The following is a 7022-nucleotide window of genomic DNA, read 5'->3' as shown; positions in this document are numbered from 1 at the left end:
CATGACCTTTGCTAAAAAGTGGACAAATCTAGAACGTGAAATTTGCTGAAACGGAAATGAATCAACATTTCGGCAAAACATAGGCCACTCGGCTTCATTCGCTGTAAACAAAAAAATGCCACTTGGGCACAATTGAACCACTTCTATGTTGCATATAACATGACCACTTAAGAATATGTACATGAGAAACTACAATAGTAGATAAACATGTGCAAACACAATTGAGGAATTTGGATATATCCTGACCACTTCAAATTTGCATCTCCTAGCGTTTAACACTTGAAGAAAATCTACACAAATCTCATGCTCTCTCAAACTCAATTCAAAAACCAAATATAGATTATATTTAGTTAACTATTAAACTAAACTTTACTCTAAACTAAACCCTACTACCCTAATTAACATCTAGTTAAACAAACTCAATTCAAAAACTAAACCCTATTGAACTAATTAACATCTACATTATCTACTACTTAACATCTATTATTACCCTAACTAAAAAACATCTACTATTAACCATACTGCCCTAGTTAACTAGTACCATCACTACTACTACTAAAAATCATTATCTATGAACCCTAGTACTGAAGGTTGTCAGAATCGCGATTTTGAATCGGATCGGAGCTTTGATGGTACGATCGAAAATCGTGGAATCTTCATTATCAGGATCGTACAAACGTAGATTCTAAGAACTAAAATCGTAGAATCATAGGGGTTAGTTTGGATCGTAAAGTCGTGGAATCGTATAACAGAATCGTGATTCTAACAACCTTGTACTACTAATTAACATCTACTACTACTGCTAATTAACATGGCAGAGGAAGAAAAAGCAGAGAGGGGGTGGGGGAGGGGTGGGGGCTTACAAAGAGGGGAGAGACGGTGGCGGGGAGGTGCTCGGCGACTGAGGTGGGGGCGGCGAGGGCGGGCTCAGGATCGGGAGGCGGCGGTCCTGCGCAGCCACGGGCGGCGATGGTGAGGTCGAGGGTGGCGACGGTGAGGTTGAGAGCGGCGACGGGCGGTGGCGGTGAGATTGAGGGCGGCCTCGGCCGGCGGTGGTGAGGGCAGGCTCGGGCTCGGGCGGCACGATCGACGGCGGCGACAGAGGAGTTGGGGGAACAGGGGGGAGAGGGAGGAAAGGATGATTAGCAAAATTTCGAGCCCGCGGGTGGTTAAGTCGAACTAGCGGTAGCATTGTTTCGGAAACGCGCTATAGCTAAGCTAGTTATCGCGCGTTTTGGTGAAAAACGCTGCTGCTATAGGAAGCAGTTATTTCTTTTGTTTATCCTTACATTTTCTTTTTTTCATTTCTCTGTTTCCTACTTCTTTCATTTTCATTTACTTTTCTATTTTTTTAATTTTTCTTTTCTTTCTTAGCAGTAGCGCTCTACATAGGAAACGCGTTGCAACAACGACCATAGTGGTAGCGCGCTTTACGCAAATCACCACTACTATTCCTAGCCTACCACCAACACAGTGGGAATTATAGTGGTAGCGCTTTTTGCTGCAGATGCGCTACTGCTATAGTTTTAGCTATAGTGCACTTTTCTAGAACGCGCTACTACAAAGTAGCAGTAGCGCCCTATTTTAACCAGTGCTACTGCTATACCTCTGTGTATAGGCCCCTAGTAGTGTAGAGGCCTTCCTACTTGCGCCCCCTTCCATATTTGAACATGGGGAAGGAAAGGGGGGGTGGCTACCTTAGGGCGCCTCCCCTTTCCTTCCCTCCCTCCTTGGTGCATGGGCAGGAGGTGGAGGGGCGTGCACTGGGCTGCTGTGCTTCTCCCCCTGTTGGTGTAAAAACCGGCAGACCTCGGGGTAGGGGTCCCGAGCTGTGGATCTGGGATCGATGGGGAACAAGGGACGATGAACATGGTGTTTACCCAGGTTCGGGCCCTCTCGAAGAGGTAATACCCTACATCATGCTTGATTGTATTGGATGTATATGGTTACAGAGTAGATCTACCTCGAGATCAGCATGAGCTAAATGCCAAGGTGATGAGATGATGGATGTAGCTCTACCTTAAAGACTACAACCCTCGGTTTATATAGAAACCGAGAGGGTTAGGGTTACTGGAGATAGATTACAATAAGGAGTAAAGAGATCCTGCCTATCCTTGACTTGGAGGGCACACCACGGGTTCATAAATCTTCTGTTATTATGCGGCTTCGCCTGTCTGGCCCATATTTGATGGGCCGACACCCTGAGGACCCCTTAATCCATAACTCCCTCATTAGCCCCCCAACTAGCCTCCAACGTCGAGGATTGTCTTATAGAATCTTCATATCATTGGCTTGCAAGACGAGTTCTTCCATTCCTCGAGGCAAGGGCTTCGTGCAACCTTTTCAAAAGGTGTGCGGCCCAATGCCATCTTTCGACTAGCCCGTCCTTCCATATTCAAGGTGAGACGCCTATTTATAGATCCAAAGGTGCGGGGGACAGTTTACCTCCCCCTTTCACCAGGAACAACACCGAAAAAAATCCTAGGCGCCATGGTCAACCTCCCAGGTTCATCCTCGCGCCTGCACGGCCCACTTCGACACAATTGGTTGAGCTATTCAGTTTCACACCTTCAGTTGAGGCGCTTGCAGATGCAGGGATACCTCCCTCCGACAGATTTGGTTCCCATCCACGCCGGTCTCATCTCTGTCGATGGACATGCCCTCGCCGAGGACTCCCCCGCTCCGGGTCAGGAGGAGAGGGTATGTATCGTGCCCTTCCTTCTAAGAGGTTTGGGCTTTCCCATCCATCCCTTTTTGCGGTGTTTGTTGGAGTTCTATGGGATCCAGCTCCACAACCTCACCCCGGGGTCCATATTGCACATTTTCGGCTTTGTGGCCCTTTGTGAGATAATTTTGAGTTGCGAGGCCCACTTCGACTTGTGGAGGAAGTATTTATGTTTTGTCCCTCGTCTCTTTGGGGGGGGATTGATACATCTCCAACGTATCTATAATTTATGAAGTATTCATGCTGTTATATTATCTTTCTTGAATGTTTTACAATCATTTTATAGCAACTTTATATCATTTTTTGGGACTAACCTATTGACATAGTGCCCATGCCAGTTGTTGTTTTTTGCTTGTTTTTTACATCGCAGAAAATCAATACCAAATAGAGTCCAAACACAACAAAACTTTTTGGAGATTTTTCTGGACGAGAAGACATCCAGTGGGCCAAAGAAGTACCAGAGGGGTGCCCCGAGGGGGGCACAACCCACTTGGGTGCGCCTGTGGGCCCAGGCGCACCCGAGTGGGTTGTGCCCACCTCGGTGGCCTCCCGCACCGCCTCTTCGCCCTATAAATTCCTAAATATTCCAAAAAACCCGAAGATAACCCTAGATCAGAAGTTTTGCCGCCGCAAGCCTCTGTAGCCACAAAAAACCAATCTAGACCCCGTTCCGGCACTCCGTTGGAGGGGGAAATCATCACCGGTGGCCATCTTCATCATCCCTGCGGCCACCATGATGAGGAGGGAGTAGTCCACTCTCGGGGCTAAGGGTTTGTACCAGTAGCTATGTGTTTAATCTCTCTCTTGTGTTCTTGAGATGTCATGATCTTGATGTATTGCGGGCTTTGTTAATATAGTCGAATCATATGGTGTTTTCCCCTCTCTGTCTTGTTGTGATGAATTGAGTTTTCCCTTTGAGATTTCGTTTTATCGGATTGAATACTTTTAATGATTTGAGAGCACTTGATATATGTGTTGCATATGAATACCCGTGGTGACAATGGGGTATTATATTGATTCACTTGATATATGTTTTGGCACTCAACTCGCCGTTTCCCGAGGTGACATTGGGGTAATGTATGCATAGGGGTTGATGCAAGTTTTCGTCCTTGTTTCTCCAATAGAAATCTAGGGGCACTCTTTGAGGTTCTTTGTGTTGGATCGAGTTTTATGAATTTGAAATTGTTTGATGCGTATCGTATAATTAACTCGTGGATACTTGTGGTGACATTGGAGTATCTAGGTGACATTAGAGTTGGTTGATGCCTATCATATGGTGTTATTTTAGTACAAACTCTTGGATAGATCGAACAGAAAGAATAACTTTGTGTTATTCTAGTACGAACTCTTGAATAGATTGAACAGAAAGAATAACTTTAAGGTGGTTTCGTACCCTACAAACAATTTCTTCTTATGTTCTCCGCTAGATAAGAACTTTGAAGTGATTCTTCATCGCACATATAGGGATGGTTATATGATCCAATTAGATTAGCATTGTTGAGAGATTTCACTAGCGAAAGTATGGACCCTAGGCCTCATTTCAAGCATTGCAATACCGTTTGTGCTCAGTTTATCATTTGCTACCATGCTGTTTTTATTTATTCAGATTATAAAAATATATTTCTACCATCCATATTACACTTTTATCACCATCTCTTCGCCGAGCTGGTGCACCTATACAATTTTCCATTGTATTGGGTGTGTTGGGGACACAAGAGATTTCTTGTATTTGGTTGCAGGGTTGTTTGAGGGAGACCATCTTCATCCTACGCCTCCCACAGATTGATAAACCTTAGGTCATCCACTTGAGGGAAAATTGCTACTATCCTACAAAACTCTGCGCTCAGAGGCCCAACACGAGTCTACAAGAATAAAGTTGCATAGTAGACATCATTCTCATACATGGATCTAATCTCAGATTTCATGGCCTCAAGCCATTTATCAGAATCTAGGCTCATCATAGCTTCCTCATAGCTCGTATGTTCACCATGGTCTAATAACATGACTTCCAGGACAGGATTACCGTACCACTCTGGTGCGGAACGTGTTCTGGTCGACCTACGAAGTTCAGTAGTAACTTGATCTAAAGTTTCATGATCATTGTCATTAGCTTCCTCTCTAGTTGGTGTAGGTATCACGGAAACATTTTTCCCTGGTGTGCTACTCTCCAATTCGAGAGAAGGTACAACTACCTCATCAAGTTCTACTTTCCCCCAACCCACTTCTTTCGAGAGAAACTCCTTCTCTAGAAAGGACCCATTCTTGGCAACAAAGATCTTGACTTCGGGTCTTTGATAGAAGCTATACCCAATGGTTTCTTTAGGGTATCCTATGAAGACGCATTTCTCCGCTTTGGGTTCGAGCTTATCAGGCTGAAGTTGTTTGACATAAGCATCGCATCCCCAAACTTTAAGAAACGACAGCTTAGGTTTCTTGCCAAACCATAGTTCATATAGTGTCGTCTCAACGGATTTAGACGGTGCCCTATTTAACGTGAATGTGGTTGTCTCTAATGCATAACCCCAAAATGATAAAGGAAAATCGGTAAGAGACATCATAGAACGCACCATATCTAATAAAGTACGGTCATGATGTTCGGACACACCATTACATTGTGGTGTTCCAGGTGACGTGAGTTGTGAAACAATTCCACATTGTTTAAATGAAGGCCAAACTCATAACTCAGATATTGACCTCCGTGATCAGATCGTAGAAACTTTATTTTCTTGTTATGATGATTCTCTGCTTCACTCTGAAATTCTTTGAACTTTTCAAATGTCTCAAATTTGTGTTTCATCAAGTAGATATACCAATATCTACTCAATCATCTGTAAAGTTTAGAAAATAATGATACCCACTGTGTGCCTCAACACTCATTGGACTGCATACATCGGTATGTATTATTTTCAATAAGTCATTAGCTTGCTCCGTTGTTCCGTAGAATGGAGTTTTAGTCATCTTTCCCATGAGGCATGGTCCGCAAGTATCAAATGATTCATAATCAAGTGATTCCAAAAGCCCATCATCATGGAGTTTCTTCATGTGCTTTACACCAATATGACCTAAACGGCAGTGCCACAAGTATGTTGCACTGTCATTATCAACTTTGCATCTTTTGGCATCAATATTATGAATATGTGTATTATTATGATCGAGATTCAACAAGAACAAACCATTCATCAAAGGTGCATGTCCATAAAATATATTATTCATATAAATAGAACAACCATCATTCTCGAACTTAAATGAATAACCTTCTCACAATAAACAAGATCCAGATATATTTTTCATGCTCAACACTTGCACCAAATAACAATTATTGAGGTCTAAAACTAATCCCGAAGGTATATGTAGAGGTAGCATGTGACGGCGGTCACATTGACCTTGGAACCATTCCCGACGCGCATCGTCACCTCATCCTTAGCCAATCTTTGTTTATTCCGCAACTCTTGTTTCGAGTTACAAATATGAGCAACCGAACCAGTATCAAATGCCCAGGCGCTACTACGAGCATTATTAAGGAACACATCAATAACATGTATATCAAATATACCTTTGTTCACTTTGCCATCCTTCTTATCCGCCAAATACTTGGGGTAGTTCCACTTCCAATGACCATTACCCTTGTAGTAGAAGCACTCAGTCTCAGGCTTGTGTCCAGCTTTGGGCATCTTCACGGGAGCGGCAACTTTCTTGCCATTCTTCTTGAAGTTCCCTTTCTTTCTTTCTTTTGCCCTTTTCTTGAAACTGGTGGTATTGTTAACCATCAACACTTGATGCTCCTTCTTGATTTCTACCTCCGCGGCTTAAGCATTAAGAAGAGCTCAGGAATCATTTTCGTCATCCCTTGCATATTATAGTCCATCCCGAAGCCTTTGTAGCTTGGTGGAAGTGACTGAAGAACTCTGTCAATAACACTCTCAACTGGAAGATCAATTCCTAGTTGAGTCAAGTGGTTATGATACCCAGACATTTTGAGTATGTGTTCGCTGGTAGAACTGTTCTCCTCCATCTTGCAGCTACAGAACTTGTTGGAGACTTCATATCTATCAACCCAGTTATTAGCTTGAAATATCAACTTCAGCTCCTGGAACATCTCATATGCTCCATGACGTTCAAAATGTCTTTGAAGTCCTGGTTCTAAGATGTAAAGCATGGCATAGTGAACTATGGAGTAGTCATCAGACCGAGTCTGCCAGATGTTCATAACATGTGAAGTAGCTCCTGTAGCAGGCCTGTCACCTAGCGGTGCATCAAGGACATAATTCTTCTGTGCAACAATGAGGATAATCCTCAA

This window comes from Triticum aestivum, chromosome 5B, assembly GCF_018294505.1.
Source record: "Triticum aestivum cultivar Chinese Spring chromosome 5B, IWGSC CS RefSeq v2.1, whole genome shotgun sequence".
Taxonomy (NCBI): Eukaryota; Viridiplantae; Streptophyta; class Magnoliopsida; order Poales; family Poaceae; genus Triticum; species Triticum aestivum.
This window is presented reverse-complemented; position numbering follows the sequence as displayed.